Genomic DNA, 18,725 nt, shown 5'->3' with positions numbered 1-18,725 from the left:
GACACAACACTTAGATCACACCTAGTGCGACCTAAGGACACTGTCGACCCTGCAAAACAAGACGGAGTAGTCTACAAGATTCCCTGTGAGTGTGGCAAGGTCTATATTGGAGAGACGGGAAGATCTATGCATGAAAGGATTAAGGAACACGATAGAGACATACGGCTAGCTCGAACCCAATCCTCCGCCGTTTCAGAACACAGCAATGCGACGGGCCACTATCCGCTCTGGGATGAGGTTAAGTTTATTGACCGAGACCCACATTGGTACACCCGTAGGGTTAAAGAGGCTATTCACATTAGACTTCACCCTGACAATATCAATAGGGATAATGGAATTGAAATTCCGGAAGCGTGGATGCCCACGATCAAACAACACAGCAGCCGATCGGTACCAAGGCGGACGGCCGAAGGAACAATTTCTAGTCTGAACGACGAGGATCGAAATCCTCCAATCAACAACAGCCTAAGAGAGGATCGAAACGCACCAATCAACACAAACCAAAGTGCTACTTATACTGTCACGCAATCAGTCGACACCATCGCCTGATGAAGACCAGCAGTATAGCGGTCGAAACGTCGCGATCCACATCCTTGTGACTCATCTATCAAATTTATCTGATGTTTTTTTTTTCTTAAGCAAGTCCAGGGCATCACTTTTGCTTTGAATTGTAAACCTCTCATTCAAAACTTGAGGGATGTTTTTAATTACAGAAAAACATCGAGACCTTTTTCAAATTTACTTGAGCACTTACTTAGTATGCACGTCATTGTTAGGGCAGCTGCTTCATGCAGCCGAGCTCACGGGCGTGGCTTACCCTGAAGGCCTGTATATCACTGGCTACAAAGTTTTTCGGCCACTTACCTCATTTTGTTTTCAAAATGCTGGAGACAAACAACAGTAGAAAACGTTCAGTTCTGAGTTGAAGAACTAGAAGAAGAGTGCTAACCATTATCGTTGCATAGTCATATCTTGTTTGGCATTTAAAAAGTGGGTAAGAGTGTTTTTAGAAGAGTAAAACCGCACTTATTAAATTCAACTTTGTTGAGTTATCATGCAAATATACATTGTGTTTTTACAGCCTGTTGTAAGTGCTTGGATTGGAAGTTTGTCTTTTTAGCAACCTTTCCCTTTAGTTGTCCATAAAGCCCGCAAGACAGGCTAGCCGTGAGAAACAACTTATACGCTGTTTATTTTAAGGTAAAATATTAGTAAGTATCATACAAGATCGGGTTAAAAAACCTCACTAAACCAAACAATAAGCAGCAAGTTCCGTGTTTAAAGGAAAGACATCTGTTCAAAGAGGAATTTTTACTGTCGCTGAAAATTAGGTTTTGCTCATACCGCTTCTCCCTGATTTGTTTTTTCCTTCTGTTCAGTTGTTTATGCCTATAAAAAGTCAACTTTATCACGATGCACTCTTTGAAGAGTACAAATACAGTAAACTTAGTAAGCGATGAAGCCCAAGAACGAGGGTATGGTTGTATGCATCCCGGAAATTGTAGGTCAGAGGAATGGATGCGAATTGTATCCAGAATCTTATACAAATGAACACAGATTGTACACAGTTATCTGCTTTGTTAATTGTGCGAGTCCTTTCTTCTTTAGGCAGTCCATGTTGGGGTTGTGAAATTAGATGCATTTAAAAGCATATCAACATGATAACACTTGATATACTTGAGTTGGAGTTCTCTTTCAAGCAAGACAGCAATTAAGTTCGAGGCGAAACGAAGATCGATTAAGTATAATAGTTGCTTTAAATGAGAAAAGCGTTGAGTTTTTCCATAAGAGAGAACTGAAGTCGATACCATACTGTATTTATCAAGTATCTTTTCTTGGTGAAACTTTTATCTATCCAGTAACTCGACTGATCACTTTTGTGGTTTCTGCGACTGACACTTTGCGTTCAGCACCTTTGTATCTGATGTCTGCCGATTCTGTCACATCGTTATCTCTGTTGACATTTAACACTGTTTTTCGCTGCAAAAGAAAAAAAAAACTTAGATGTAACTGACCCGCCTATATAGACAATAGACGTGTACTTAGCTCCACCAAGCTAGTTTCCAGCCAATCGACCCACCAAAAAATCAAATAAAAAACATTCCAAACTAAACATAACAGATTAAAAGTAACAACTGAGAGGAGGTCGGACGATCAGCTGCCTTTTCTTGGCCGAAGAGTTGAACTCGGGGCCACCGAAAAACAACTCCAGCTAGCGGCCAGCGCGGCAATTGAACGGAAGACCGCCGGATTACAAGTTTGGCGCACTAGCAACTTGGCCACGCCGCCCCTGTTTGGTTCTCTTTACTTGACACAACATCCTTAAGGTGCTCTCACTAATGGAAGCTGACATTAGAGCAATATGTATTAGTAACTTACATCTAAGCATCTCTTTTAGCGACAACATGGTGGTTAAGGAAACAATGATCCTTCTCCTCGCGATCATGTATCCAGTGATGATTGCAAAGTAGCCAACAAAATATGAAGGTAAATATGCAATATAATTGAAAATAAGATAATAAAGCAGGTCTCAGCCACCAATGACCAGTAAAAGTTCAGCCGTCCACAATTTTCTTGAAAAGTGACGCACCTACAGAAGGGACGAACCGTTTCAAAAACGTAACCAAAATGGGAAACTTTTACATTCGAACTTGTATATAACGGCCACCCTGGGGACTTGAGGAACTGGCCGCTTAATACAGGATCACTAAAAATACTCACTGGGCTTGGTCTAATGTCAATTTTAATGACGTATCATACAAAGACACTTCATGCGAGGAAACAATAGGACAATCAACACCATCAATACTTTAAACAAAGTTCAGTGCCAGTGTGTAACTTAACGGTATAATATACATAACATTTTGTAAACGTACTGTGCAATAAATTGTTCTCTACTCTTCTACGGTATACAGTACTGTATTTCAATGACTTACAGTTCACAACAAAATATCTCATTCCGTCATTTCATAGCTGCTAAGTTCAATGTGCAGTTATAATGGAAATATTGCTAATCAAAAGTAGCACAACAGACAATAAAACTCTTCAAGTTAAAGTAGTAATAGAGTAAGAATAATTGCGACTTAAAAAAGTCGGACAAGTACGTTTGGCGCTTCGGCATTTGGAACTTTTGTTTGTAGAGCAAGTCGTTAACTGCGACACTGACACTGCCAGCGACAATTCCTGGTATCCATGGTACTGTAGAATCTGACAGTGACTGAAAGCGATTCATTCTCCATCACATGACTGACGAACAAGCTAATTAAAGAGGAATTTCTTGCTAAAGAGTAAAGCATATTCAAAACAAACTTTTTTTAGCGTTCGTGATATCGCACTGTACTACAGCACATTGCGGACACCTGAAAAGCGTTTACGATACGAAACGGTCGAGCCGATCAACTTACAGTAGCTTTGTACATGTTATTTTTTATAGTGATGATGAATCGCATTTTAAACACATTAAAATACGGCTTAAAATAACAAATGGCTTGGTTTCCATTCAAGGGTGCCCACTTAATACAGGTAAAAATAACAAAGAAACACAAACATAGGGCTGCTACAGGGTGGCCGCGGCCGCTTAATAGAGGTGGCCGCCTAATAGAGGTAACAAATATAGCGTTTGTATGAGCGAAAAATCGTGACTTTGAAAACTGACCGCTTAATAGAGAATGGCCGCTTAATACAGGACCGTTATATACAGGTTCGACTGTAGTTTTAGAGGAAAACGTTTTGTACATATTCATGGCGAATTATTTGCGTTTTGCTGATCATATACCTGCACCCTCGAACAAGCCTGCCCGGAAACCACAAGCGCGTGGTTTTGCTAAAAACCAAATCACAGGGCGAAGAAACGAAGCTGCGGGACTTGAGCTCGGGCCCCCGACCTCAGGTGGAAGCATCACGACGGCCATTTGTAGCTCTTGATTGCTCGCCTGTACAGGCCGTGCTGCTGAGGAGTCTATGGTACGATGCAACTAGTACCGCAATGTCTTCGCGAAAGGACACACAATACAGCAATTTTCATCGCGCAGTATAAATAAATATTCCTCAGGGTGTGAATAATAGGGACCTTGAGATCAGAGTACGATTACGAGATGGGCTACAAGTAAAACTTTCAAATTTCAAATCAGACACATCCCCAGAACTCTCGCTCCTTCCCGTTGCTTCCAGCAGATGAGAAGACACTAGATACAAGATTGGTGTGAGAAGCGGTTATATAAGCCACGCAAACAAGATTTGAAAAGTTCTTTCATTTTATTTTTAGTGGATCTCTACGTGCGGCGAAGACACACGCGCGCGGAGCCCCATAACTAAGAGAATTTGGGAAACCCATGGATGCGAAAAAATTTGGCTTGGTTATGACGTTACTTCTGTCCATCCGACCGTCCGTACGCAATTCCACAATGCTAAAGCGCCAGCGTTTGTTTGGCGGGAAGTTGCATGCTTCTACCGCCCGCGTTTGTTTGGCGGGATGTTGCATGCTTCTACCATCCGCGTTTGTTTGGCGGGAAGTTCGATGACCAACTTAACTGCCTTTAACTAAAAAAATAATTTTGAAGACAACAAAATACAAAGCGAATCCAAAGCGAATTTATTAATTTGTTGGTAAACATATTGACAAACATGGAAAGAGCAGAAAGAGAGAGAGAGAGGGAACGAGATAGCAGGCGACAAATAAGCCAAGTTCGACGTGAAAGAGAGCGACTGCGAGCGCTAGAAAACAAGCGAAATATGAGTGACGAACAACGAGAGAAGGAGCAAGATAGGGTTCGAGAAAAAAGACTGAGTATTAGTGAAGAGCAACGGGAAAAAGAGCAAGAAAGAATCGAGAAAAGAGGCGACGAAATAGTGAGGAACAACGAGAGAAAGAGATAGAAAAAGGTCGTGAAAGAAGAAGACGAGTTTGCGACGAACAGCGAAAAAAAGCGCGAGAAAGGAAACGAGAAAGCAGGCGAAAAAGTAACTCTTGTAACGCACAGCGAAATGAAAGAGAAGGAGGTGAGTAGAGGTGGGTAGGTTACTTTAATTTATCCTATAAACAAATCACAGTCGTCATTTTCAGTTTTTCTTGACGAATTACCATACGTCGCTTAATTGCCAATCAGTCAAAACGAGAGCAAGTGTTGCTGTTCGGGTCTCATCATGTTTGTGCTGATTTACAATTTACAGTACCTTTTGTTAAAGCTTTGGTTGTGTGAAACTATCTATACACCTACGGAATGTCACGTCGTAGAATCTAAACCAAAAATGAAAGCCGCCGCCGTTTCAGCTTATTTTATTTTAGAAGCGGGTTAAGTTTTGCGGTATGATAAACAACAACAATTGATCATGCAGACAATGAGTTGTGCTTTTAATAGGTTAGAAGTTAAGAATTAAGAGTCAAATGTTTAGTTGTGAGAGGATTTCAACTGCTAATTGGAAGCAAATTAAGTGATCTGATGTTTTCGTTCAGCAGACGAGGGACAATACCAGGACTACGTTCCCAGTGTGCGTGAAGACTACTCTATGCAAGACGGGTCTCAAATATCATCGAACTTACCGCCTGTTGTAAAAGATCCAGTTCAGTTTAGTGATGATCATGCAGGTAAAATCATACATTCATTTAGAGTAGACTGTGGTTAATGTACGATTTTGAGAAAGCTGATTATAGTGGAATGTCTTTGTGAAGAGAAAATTGCAACAGTTTTAGTGGACCGCTTGAGTTTGCCATGCAATCGCAGTTAAGGTCGTTAATGTCAGGCTGTCAAAACAATAGCAAGCGTTGAGTTCGGCTTTGCTCATATTTGCCTGCAGCTGCGTATTTACAACCTTTTACGGTACTTAACCGTAACTCTTGTATTGCGCGAGAAACATTGATGCACCTTAATACATGGATATTATGGAAAATCCTGTTCAGATTTGGCTTTTCATTGTACGGGATCGGTTTTAAGTAATAAGAACTTAGAATCTATAAAAGCAGGAATGAAAGCGGTAAGCTTATTTTTGGTGCTAAGCCTTAGGGCTCTAAAAATAAGACTTTCATTACTAAAGAATCCAAAATGAAATTGAGACTACAGCACTAAATTCATTGCCATGTGGCATGATCATCCGAACAGTTAATTGTGCTTTGAAGAGGTTAGAGGTAAGAGGCTAGAGGAATACAGTTTGTAATTGTAATGTGAATGTCAACTGTTATTAGCATTGAAGCCAATTATGGTTTGTTCTTGTTTGTGAATTGATTATTTAATTTGTTTTCAGTGGCGGAAGAAGAGCACGAGCTTGAATGTGTACATATAGGTGAAGATGGAGGTCAAATTGAAAGAAATTACAATCTGCCAGACGGCCCTGATTTATCGTCGAACTTGTCGCCTGTTGACAGAGATTCAGTTCAGTTTGGTCACGATAATGCAGGTAAAAATATTATGGGTTCAGTTAGAGTGTGCTGTGGTTTGAGTGTGAGATTTTGAAGCCAATTGTAGTGGAATGTAGTCATACTTCGGTGGCTAGTGGATCTGGAAAATTTACCTACTTAATATTTTGATTTGCTTTTTGTACCTCCCAGCTGCACATAATTTTGTATTATAGGATTTCATGCAGTTATGTTGAGTTGGTTTTCATTTGGTTTAAGCGGGTACCATTATATTGTACCCTGTATAACAGTTAATATTATGACTGCTATTCTTGGTATAATATTAAGTACTGTGCTGCATTTAATGCCCCCAAAATAGAAATCTCTAGGAGGGATAAGGCATTTATAAGGTTATTATTATTTACCGGCAGATTTAATGTTTGCGAATGCAGAATTGTTGTCATTTATATGTCAAGAATGTCAATGTAAATCTTGTCAAACTACCCATAAAAGAAGAGAACACACTTAACCAGCCTATGTAAAGGAGATTTTGGGATGTGATGATGAGGTGGGAACTACCCATTCTAACCTTCCCCAATCTCCCTTCCCCCTAGACATTTCCCTTACCTGGAGGAAAAAAAACCTTCATGTGTGAATAGAACTATATGTGCTAGCTTCAGCCAACCCATAAAGCAAATTGTCTCGAGAAATTCTTCCCAAAAGTTCAAACTACATGTATGTAAACAAATTATTTCTTGGACAGCACATCGTTTAATATGGCCTGAAGACGGCCGTACACGCATTTAAACATATAGAAATAACGATTAAATGTTTTATCGATAGATTCATCGAAAAAAAACAAAAAACGAATACAATAAAATTAATTTTTACTATATCCATACAGTGTTTAATCTACATACACAATCTCGAATAATTAACAAATTTGCGGCGATAATTTCTTTTTTTCCTGCATGTGTCAAACTTATTAAAAAATATACACATTCAGCAAACTTACTGATATTGTTATAATTTGCTCAATGTATCCTCGAAAGATTAAATACGACAAAGAAAATGTTCCTTAATATATATGTATGCTGAACAGACAGGAGATAGATCACTTAGCTGCACGCCGCTTCTGTTTCGTGCGTAAATGATCTGGTTGGCCTCAATGGGAGTTAGCTGCTCCTTGCGATTTTTGGATGCGATGAGCAGTCACGTAATCTGCAAAATAACAAGGGCAAAAGTCTGTGATGCTGCAGTTGTTCTAAATATCCATTCAGATAACAAAAATTCAATATAAAAATTATAGTGTGTTTAATCCGCCGCGAGTTGTAAATTGCACGCGTTTGTGGGCAAAGCCCGATCGCCCGAAGTGTATTATCTCTCACACGCGTTGCGTGAGCCGGGCCTTTCGAAGAGCGGTCTTGGGAGAGAGGCAGAGAATGTTGTGGTTTGCAAATATAAAATAAAGTTTATTCAGCAAGGTGCAAACCCACCTTTTGTGTGTTTTGGTGTGAGTTCAGTCTAATTATTTTGCAGGGAATAGAGCCTGATTCTCGGATGGTCACTCGGTCAAACTTTATACGAAACATTTCAAAACACTACTGAGTTTTTCGTTGGATAGAAGACGGACGATTTCAATTGATGTAAATCGTAATTGATAAAGCTTTCTAAATTTAAACTCGACCTCTCCTCGTTTTGGCATCTGAAATAACCGAACATGGAATGTCTTAGCCATTGGAACAGTTTGGTACACTCAAAAAAGCCAAAAAAAATCAGTCCAAAGGACTGACATTTGTTTATAACAAGATAATGTAGCTTACCTCGCCCCTCAATTTTGAGGATGGTTGTGAAGAGCCTCTTCTTGCTTCCATTTTCCTCAGCCTGCAGATGTATTCGACATGTGTCTCGCTTGGTTTCAGATCCTCGCAATTTACATTTACATGTAAAATACTTACACTTTTGTCTGAATCAAAATAAAGGTATGCGAACAGCGACATTGCTAAAACTTTTTTTAAATCCTTGAAGAGATCTTAAAAACACTGAGGAAGAAGCGATCACTAACAAGCCTCACATGTAAAGAAATAACTGCAATTGCACTGTTTCGCGCGCGCACATTGAAAATACGGTTAACGCTCCAAGCGGCAAAAATTAGTAACCGTCGAGTGATCTCGAAGCTAACCAATGAAAATTTAGACAATGAGATACTTATCTGCAACATGTCTCTTATGGCATTTGATTGATAAAACCACGTGCTAGGAATCAAAACAACGCATGGCCTATATACGTGCAGTCGGCCAATTGTTGGACATGTGCGCTGATCTTGGAATCCAGCGAAACGACTTCTTTGCGGATTAAGCTGGCGGTATGCCCTGATTTTGGAACCTTTTGTCAAGAATGAACTCGGCTTTTTTTTTCAGCGTCCTGCATGAATGGGGTCAAGTTTGGGATTTCCAAATTTTGCAGTCAGTCGAGCAGCGTGATGACCGTAATACCATATGCAGGTGTGTTTATAAACAACGCTGTTCGTGCTTTATTTATATTCCTTGACACTGTAACAGCTAGTCTACTTTGTCTTTACCATCAATTTTCTTCGGCAAAAAAGGAAACGTACCTTGTCTGGCTCTTTCCAATCTCGTGTCAGGCTCTTATCAAGCCCGTGTCTAACTAATTATTAAAGTTATCAAATTTGGAAAAGTAATTGGAGGTTGTTTGGCTCTTGTTCTGTTCCTGTTAGTGTCTTGTGCGGCAGCCGTGACCCGGACAATTGTCTGGCTTATTAGCTTGGAGCCAGACAATTTTTTGCCCGGTTCTTGTTTTGCTGATGTTTGGTTCTATTAACGGTATTCACGCCGAGGTCAGGCCGGATTCTGCCTCTGTCAGGTCCAAAATTTTCGTACGGGGGGTGATATTGTATTATTAATTTATATGTATAATTATGAGAACAGACCTTTCCAAGAAAACAAAAGAAGGCCAAAATACAAAAATTAAACACAAAGATAAAAGTGACCAAGAACTGGTACTATTACACACTCTTTGGAACAGGAAATTGGGCAAAACACTGTCTAACAGTTTCCCAAAATGGGTTCATTTTCTTGACTTTAAGGTACAAACTAAAATGGTCTGAATTACAAATAGTATCCTGACAAGGCGTGATTCATTTCCCAGACGAAACTTTTCAAGCATAATGCCCATTGAACGTGTGCACTAGCTAAAGGGTTTGTCAAGCTACAAGTACAAGTTATTTTAAAAATCATGGCCCAATTAAATAGTGTTATAATAATAATTACTTGAGAAGGCAGACAAAATCGGATTGAAACAAGGGCTTTAATTTTCTTACACAGTGATTGATCTGAGTTACAATGTATGTTTTAGAATTTTGCTAGTTGCTGTGAATTTGATAGGTGCTTTGTCATTGTAGAAAGAGGAAATCAAACACTTGAAAAACTCAGTGCAATTGATTCTCAAAATTGTGCCACAAGCAGTTAGTTTTTATAACATGGAGTATCAGTATGCACTTTTATTTTACAAAAGCACACTTTAATTACATAGACGTAGTGAACACTTGAGAAACAAAATATCATACTGAAGTTACCAAAATCGGTACAAATACTCACGGCCATGCCACTAATTACTGGCTTCTCCCACATCACAAAAACAATTTATTTCCGATTATCTTTTCTCAATTATTTGACTCAGTACATCCCCTTACATTATAACGCATTATAATGCAGTTCTTATGTTTGAGTATTCCTCGAACGAATCAAGAGAATGTCTTCGGTCCTTCATCCAATGTGTATAGCAAGACCATTTGTTTAGAGAAATTGCCCCTACTGAGCATAGTTCGGAACCATAAAATGTTCAAACAATCACCAGGAGTTCTCACTTGAATTTTACAAACACATCTGCACTGTTGAGATAGCCCTTAAGCACTGTTAAGATGGCCCTTAAGCCACTGAGTTAAACCTAAGTTGCTTTATTTAAGACAGAGGATTCATTCAAAGGCGGGTCATGTTGTGTTGAGTGTATAACGGTATAATTTCCTTTCTGTGCAATTAGATCCACCCCTCTATGTGGTTCTCTGCCATTTTTAGAATAGAGCAATGGCTGCAAAGCAAAGCTGAATTTAATGTTTAAAATAACTGGTTTTCCTATTGGAATTTCGATGAAAATTTGGTAACTAGTATTTATCACTTCTAGTTTCAAAAGCTGTAAAAGGGAAGCAAACTTTTAATCATAGTATCACTTAAAATTCACACAATTGCAACAATTTTTAACTTGCATAAATTTTGCTATTAAAAATCACACTTTTGTGGTTTGCAATAAATTTTAATTTAGTTATAAATTGAATCAATGTAGTTTTTAATTTTTGAAGTTTATTTTAAGTTCTGGTTAGATATCTACTTAGACAAAAGTTATAAACTATTGTTAAAAAAGAATCTAGGTGCAAGTGATGGTCAACTTACATTTGACAGGTATGCGAAAATTCACATTGCAAACTATTAATTTTTGTAGGAGAAGAGTTTGAAAGAGAGAATCCTGCATCAGAAAATCACCTGCTTTTTGTGCAAAATTTCTCAACGTTGAAAACACAGCAACCTAATCCAGAAATTAATGACCATGACCATTTAGAAGATCTGTAGCTAATTGCAAAGACAAGGGCAGTTGGTGTGCAGTATGAGTTTGCACAACCTGGTGTGGTGGAAACCGAGGATGACACCAGAAAAAGAAAGCGACGAAATCAAAGGAGAGTATCTTATGAAGAGAAAAGGTTGCGTGAAGTTGTAGCAGACCTACCACCACCTCCACTAGCAGGATCTACTCAGATAGAGGACAATGCATATTGTGCCATACGTGCATTTGAGGTTGAACAGATGACATACATGTTCAGCTCTTGTGAGGCTTGCAAGGAACGGCGCCTAGAATGCAAAGGCACAGGAAACACATGCACTCGTTGCAGGAGAGGTAAGAAGGTACCAAAAGTCTGGTCTGATAAAAACAATATGGACCTGTTTAGTGTTCCCGAAGAGCTGTCTGGAATGTCGGATGCCGAGCAGGTGTTGACAGCAAGACTAGCACCCACTGTGGATGTACATATGTTGAGGCATGGAGGTATCGCTTCAAGGGACATTGCATTGCAATCCCTCAGGCTGTGCAAGAACCAGCAACCATTCTCCCACGCCGACCAGCAAAGGTGGATATCATACGTGTGAGAAGGCAAGAGAAACATGACACCCATAAGGACTTTAGGGTTAGAAGCTGACACCGTGTTGAAGGAGCTCTTCGCTTTCTAAAGGACAACAATCCCGCTTATAGTGACATTGTTATTGATGGTGCTCGCATACAGAATTTACCCGAAGATGGTGAGTTGCCCAGTTTGACAACGGTTGAGTTTTCTGAAACAGAACACATGGATGACCAATGCCCAGCTCCACAGCAATTGGTTGCTGGTGAAACAGATGGTAGTGATGACTCAACGGTCTCTGGAGTTATTCATACTGAGCCAGGAATGAACGTACGAGCACAAGTCCATGTAGCCATAAATCAAGTTGTGTCTGAACCAAGGGAAGTTGAGTCAGACGAGGCACAACGAGGCACTGAACGACCAGTGATTGCATGGCCGACCACAGACGCAACTCCAGCATCTGAGTTTAACACCCCTTACTTTTTCACAATGGCACTTCCTTGCTTGTTTCCTTATGGAAAAGGTGATTTCCACATCAACCGACCAATTACATGTTCTGCACTTCACGAGTGGGCGGAGCACTTGCTGTGGTATCAAGACGGAAGGTTTGCACGGCATAAAGTACGCAAGTTTGTTGTTCACAACATGATCATGAGAAAGCGTGCCCTGGAGAAGAGCAGGTACTTTGTTGATCAACAACTAGGTGACCCACACGTAACTTTTGTAGATCTTCAAAAGGGCGTCTAGCGAGGGGTGACACTTCAATCACCAACAGGCTGTACCAAGAAAAGGTACTGAAGCCAGTGTTTGGTGTATCTGATTATTGGTACCGCTATGAATTTGCTAAGTCCCGGGGTCAAATTCATTGGCACTAACTAAGCTAGAGAGATGAAAGACAGCCACAGCAGCTGTTGCATGAAGCTCGTGAAGATGGTTGTGACGAAGACGAGTTGATGCAGCTAGACTTAGCCAGTGGGCTGATGAAAACTTTGCAATGACAGCATCACACCCAACTAGCAGTTACGAAGAAGGATAGCCAAGAAAAGACCTTTGGCCAGCACCTGAGGGTTCGGCTGTACAAGTAACAGATGAAAGAGATCATCTGGTGAAGATGCTACTGGAAATAGCTGCAGCACAAAATGCAATACTTAAAGATCATTTGTTTCTTATGAACCGAGTTGGGCTGCACAGTTGTTCTGATTACTGCTTGAGGACTCCTCGTTACCCTGAGCCAGGATTGCAGCCAAGAGATGGCGTATGTAGGATGTAGTTTGGAAGCGAGTTTTGCCCAGGGAAGAAACAGCGGAACGACCCAGAAATTGTGGGAGATCATAACGGAGCTCCTTGCCTTGAGATGCCGTGTGACCATCCACGTGTGGTTCAGCATTCTCGCTATCAAATACAGTCTTGGAGAGCAAATGGCGACGTAAGCTTGATTCTTTCCAATTCTCCCTCAGACAATCCTAGCACTGATGATATCATAGCAATAATTGGCTATGTGTGTGGCTGTGCTTGCAAGGATAGTGTACCTACTGGTGCAACTGCTGATCTTTTTAAGGACATGGTCAATGCTGTTGATGCAACTGATGCAGACCAAGTGACCGGCAAGTCAATGTGTGCTAAAATGCTAATCAAGACTGTGGGAAGACGAGATATCAATGGACCTGAGGCATCATTTGAGTTAAGTGCACTCGCACTTTGGAGATGTAGCCGTTCATTCACGTACTTGTCTAGGTCAGGCTCAAGGCGACTTGAACGGTATGGTGACACTGCAACCTGCAGTACACCTTTGGATAAGTACCTTGCACGACCACGTGACGAGCACTGTTCTTGGTACCATTTTGCATCCAAAAATGGTAAGGTACCCGTTGTAAGTGGTGGTGCTACACACGCAACATGGCCATTGAACGAGGACTACTGTAGAACAATGCTTTTTTGCACTTGGCAAACTGGTTTGACATCCAAGAAGTAAAGGGAGATGCTGAATCCTGGGTTAATAGGTTTACAGATTTTATTTCCAGTGATGCGTGCCCAACATTTGTGAAGGCCCAGGTTTCTAAGGAACAGCGTTATGCAGAGCATCCACAAGAACAGGTATTTGACGAAGATGAGGATGATGATGCTGTAGAAGCTGAGCAACAACCAGATTGGGTAGACGTCTATGCAGGGCAGAACCAGAGGTATGAGGGTGTGGAGAACGATTTGGATTATGATGATGTTGGAGAGGACTATGACTGGAACAGCACCTGCATTATTCTTCCTGAGGGCAAAGACCCTAAGAAATGGCTCGAAGAAATTATCAAAGAAGATGAAGAACGCCAAACTATAGGCCTTGAATTGCCACAAGTGTCTCCGTTCTCCCTAAACGAGAATCAGAGAGCCATAGTGAGTCTGGTGTTACACACTCTCTACAACTTTGTTGAAAACCGACAAGGTTGCCGTCCTTTGTGGCTTGGAACTGCTGGAACTGGAAAGTCGAATGTTATCAAGTGCCTTTAGAGGTCAGTGCGGCAAGTGTTTGGAACAAATGACGCAATAGAGGTGATAACCCCGACGGGGAGTGCTGCCTATCTCGTTCAAGGCAGTACAGTTCACAGTTTCTTAGGAATCTCAACAGGTGGAAGGCCTTGCAACGAGCTGACAGTCCCTGCAGGTCCAGTGTTAAAGAGAATTCAGAAAAAGTGTGAGAATTTGAAAGTTCTGGTTGGAGACGAGCGATCGATGTTTGGCCGCACCACAATGGGCTGGATGGAGCATCACGCACGTTATGCAGCGAACAGGGGAGCCACTGTGTAGACGATCTATGGGGAGGTATTCCTGTAGTAGTACTTATGGGAGATGATGTTCAGCTACCTCCTGTATGTGACACTCCTGTTTACATTCAAGATTGTCGCAGTGCCCCATCTAAATTAACCATGGTCGTTTGGTATGGACAACGTTTGATAGTGCTGTGGAGCTTACTGCGATTGTGAGACAAACTGAATCTGAACAACAGCTGAGAGGTGTGTTGATGTCCTCAAGGACTTATAATACCACACGCCGGCAAATCCATTGGATACAGCAGTTTCAGTGGAACAATCTCTGCTTAACACATGGTACAGAACTTCTGGGAAGAATGGATGAACAAGGTCTGTTCGTGTTTCCAACACATCGCCTGGAATGGGAGCGCAACAAAACTAAGCTATTTGAGTGTAACAAAAATCCTAAGCACCCAGTAGCAAGGATCAATTCAAGTCAATTGACAATAGCAGGCATGCACAGAAAGCTGATAGTAGCAAGGCACGAGGGCTGCTACCACTACTGTATCTTTGCTGTGACAGCAAAGTCATGCTGGTAGCCAACTTAGGCTTCATGGGGTTCGTACAATGGAGTGGTGGGATGCCAGCTCAGTGTTTGACCCTGAGCAGATGGCAGCTGGCAATAACGTGATTTTGATGGTGTTGCTAGACATATGAAAGTTGAGTGGCGGATGCCAGCTCTTAAATTTATGTGGTATGAGCAGATGACAGCCACCGATTAATCGCCAGCAGATGCCAGCTCAGTGGTCAGTGTACCCTGAGCAGATGGCAGCTTGCAATTGCAACATGTTGATGGTCTGACTAGATATACGAAAGTTAAGTGGCAGATGCATGCAATAATGGTTCTGGGATGCACAAGGCCTATTACTGTGCGTGTCAATTCTTTATTTTCACTTGAGCCACTTGATACACTCACTGCCACTTGATATCAGAAGTGCCAGTCCTGAAAACAAATTTAAAATGGTTTCCTTTTCATTTAACATTCTAATTGCATTTTGGCATTTAGTGGGCTTTTATCTTTTTTACATGACATTTTTTAATCTTATATGACTCATAGAGTTGTAGTTCTATTTTTGTAGCTATTTTCTATTTCATGCAATTTCCACACTACAAATTGTTTTTATTATGCAGCAGTGTAAACATCTACATGCTGATAAAGCTAAAAAGGCACTATAGGGTGCTATGCAGCTAAAGGCCATTGGGAAATTTTTCCAGTGATGATGATGATGATGATGATGATGAGTATTATTATTATTAATATTTTTAATTAAAAGGGATTTTCTGAAGCAAAGACATGCAAAAATGACAGAGAGATTTAAGGCTCGACGTTTCGGAGTCATCTTGACTCCATTATCTGATTTTTTTCTTTTGATAATGGAGTCAAGATGACTTTGAAACATCGAGCCTTAAATCTCTCTGTAATTTTTGCATTATTATTATTATTATTATTATTATTATTATGCACAGTAAAACTATCTGTATGCACAGTATAAGAAAGCAAGTTACACAGGGCGCGTAGTGTAACCTGTGAGGCAAGCGAAACTTAAAATAGCACATGAATAAATCAATAAAATATATATAGATCGATATATAAAAAATATAAAATATATAATAATTTATAAAAGTCATAGTCTAAAAATATAAAATATATAAAAATACAAATTTTTTTTATTAATATTATTATTATTAATTATTATTTGTAGTAGTAGTAGTAGCTGTTGTCAAATTCCAAACACAAGAGTGGTATTTATTATTATTAATAATAACTAAAGACAGGCACAGGCTAATGCATTATTTTGTTTTGTGGCATTTATTTCTGTTACTATTTGTATATGATTGGAACAACTACATACCACCGTTATAAATGTTGAGATGCAAGAATTCATAGCTAGGATTTTTAAAAGTGCTCTCGGAATCAAAAACGGGTCAAGTTCTTTCACTGTGGTATGTACTGCACTAAAGATATTTCCTGTATAGATGTTTTCCAATTCCAATTGATGTCTTTCAGCCTATAAGGAACAAATTATGAGTGAAGTTAATTGGGTCCATCATGATACCCCCGCTTTCATGAGCGGCTAATACGTGGCAAAGTCTGAAAAGAGATCTTTAAAAATGCCATAAGGGACCAGGAACCCTGTGTTATTATTTTAATGTAATTTCTTCTATACAGTACCCTGTTGACAATCATAATTGTGGTGTACACCCCCCCAGGGAAACTCTCATATAAAAGGAGTGGGGATGATAGTCAGAAGTTTTGTATTAAACCCCTAAAGAAGACTTTTTTGACCCCCCCCCCCCCCTCCAAAGAAAGAGACCATTCTAAAACAAAGACAAATAAAAATACAGTAACTTTTCGCATGCAACCCTAAACGAGACTTTCACGGCTAAATATAATGGCGTTTTACCCACACCACCCTAAGTGGACTAAGTGAGATAAAAAAAAATACAAAATTTACACCCCTAAAAGGGAGACAGCGAACATCCCCACCCTTTCATAAGAGAGTCCCCCCCCCCCTCCCCAGGTACACCCTGTTTTTAAAATTGTTAATAAATATTGTTTGGAATTAGATAATTATTAATAGAGTCGAACCTCTCTTTCCGACCACCTCTCATTAGCAACCACTCTTCCAAAATACTAAAAGTTTTGAGGTCAAATCACTATAGATGGAATCTCTTGTAGGCGACATCCTCTCATTAGGTACCACCTCTCGTAAGCGACCACGTTTAGAGATGATTGTTTAAAATTTTCAATTGTTTTTAACCTCCCGTAGGCGACCACTTGACACACTCTGCTGTATCTCTCACGGGCAGAAATTGAAAAATGTGTCACTTACATATTGGCCCACATCATTACAGCTGACGCTGTATTCAAATCTCATAGCTGAAGCTATAGGAAGTGTCTCCCAAAATAGCTTACGTAGCATTGAAACAATTGATACTTATACACATACACTATAGTGTACACTGAAATAAACTTTAATCAGGTTGAATCCCTGGTAGGAAAGAAACTCTCTTATCTTGTAAATAGCATGTATGTACATGCATGACCGGTGATGACTCTCTCGATCCTTGTATTAGTCAACAGAAAGATTGTATTAAAGAACGTCAACTGGATTATGTAAGAAAAAAACAAACACGAAAGTTGTAGATGTTTTATGCTTGAAATGTAACATTGCAAATATGCTGTTTACTGTTTCCTCCTAAATCAGGCAGTATAAAGAAAAGTTATTACTTTGGGTTTAGCACTAGCAAAAGGACTAGGTGTCCGCAATTACCATATATAAATTACCTGAAAGCAACCACATATCCTTGGCATTATGGGTGGTCGCTTACGGGAGGTTCGACTGTACATGTATATAATTTATTGCATAATATTGCTTTCTTGCAGTTTGTGGAAGAGTGCTAGTATGATACATTGTACTAGTGATGTGTATACTCAACTGCAAAAACACCTCAAAAGCATAAACTGTGAACAAGGAGACCCAATGGAATAGTCGGTAGTGTTTAAACAATACGTGTAACTCATTTCCATAAACAATAATTTACCATACTCATTCTCCGCAATAAAAAATACAGTGCTGACTTAATTCTTCTGAATAATTTTCTATTAAATGTTGCTTAAGTTCATTGCATGTTTTGAACTTAGGCAAATCGTGAATTGCGTATCACTCAAATTGGCCCTTGTTGGCCAACTTGAACGCTTTAATTAAGCAAAGCTTGGACAGTTTCCATCATTCACCATGTGAAACTAATTTTGGTTATCAACCGTCGCACGAGAAGAGAACATTATGCAAATAAATTGATTACACTTATACCCATAAAGCCATTGGGTCTCATCATTGATGGTTTATGCTTTTTAGGCGTCAACGTTTTTGGAGGGGGACATGGGGGGGCTCTGAACACCGCAACACTGCAAAAAAAATTAATGAACTGACCGCATCGTGGTATGAAAAGTCAACGAAACACCGTCACTGCAACAATTATTTTTAGCCAGTACACATGATTTTAACGTCCACACTTGACGTAATACTTTTATACCTAAACAATTAGATGTCTTATATAAAAAAAAGAGTGTATCACGGAGGGACACCAGCATGGCGGCTCCATACAGGGCTCTGTCACTGCTCTGTAAATTTACACAAACCATTTCGACGAATATCTGAAGTTTGGGAAAACGAAGAGACCTAACACTTGGTGAAGTGTCTTCTTTTTTTATCTCATATAACATCACAATTTCTTGGCTAATTATCCACTGATTAGTTTTTGATTTATTTTTTCGTTGCGTGACATTTGTAAAAGGATCTACCGGTATCGCTCTCCGGAGCGCGTTCGATGACCCTTTCACCCTTATCGATAATCGTTTGAAAAATTAGAAGGTTAAGAAGGTCACAAGACCTTAGAGCCGATAAAGAAC

The 18,725-nt window shown here is 39.9% G+C and overlaps 2 protein-coding genes, 1 long non-coding RNA gene and 1 pseudogene across 9 annotated transcripts in view; 2 read left to right on the top strand and 2 right to left on the bottom strand.

Annotated features, from left to right (window-relative positions):
• Positions 1-18,725, bottom strand: part of LOC146461204 (Fc receptor-like protein 5) — a 288,679-nt gene that overhangs the window by 74,825 nt on the left and 195,129 nt on the right. The window lies entirely within an intron of this gene.
• The window catches only part of LOC146461217 (uncharacterized), an 81,402-nt gene that overhangs the window by 49,793 nt on the left and 12,884 nt on the right, over positions 1-18,725 (top strand). The gene's annotated exons all lie outside the window — the stretch shown is intronic.
• LOC146461219 (uncharacterized) lies at positions 1,280-10,848 on the bottom strand. Of its 4 annotated transcripts, none has more exons than XR_014857462.1 (4): positions 8,403-8,713; positions 8,152-8,294; positions 7,447-7,549; positions 1,280-1,980 (listed from the first exon to the last, which is right to left on the bottom strand). It is a non-coding gene; the product is annotated as an uncharacterized LOC146461219 (long non-coding RNA). The 4 variants fall into 4 exon arrangements; XR_014857461.1 differs by lacking the exon at positions 1,280-1,980 and adding an exon at positions 6,381-6,473 and having other exon boundaries at positions 6,509-7,549; positions 8,403-8,617; XR_014857463.1 differs by lacking the exons at positions 1,280-1,980; positions 8,403-8,713 and adding an exon at positions 8,943-10,848 and having other exon boundaries at positions 6,381-7,549.
• On the top strand, positions 10,951-15,200 carry LOC146461218 (uncharacterized; annotated as a pseudogene).

The sequence above is a fragment of the Pavona decussata genome, unplaced genomic scaffold (assembly GCF_977016875.1).
Source record: "Pavona decussata unplaced genomic scaffold, jaPavDecu1.1 SCAFFOLD_201, whole genome shotgun sequence".
Classification (NCBI taxonomy): domain Eukaryota; kingdom Metazoa; phylum Cnidaria; class Anthozoa; order Scleractinia; family Agariciidae; genus Pavona; species Pavona decussata.
The sequence above is the reverse complement of the archived record's forward strand: the minus strand, read 5'-3'. Positions and strand labels throughout refer to the sequence as shown.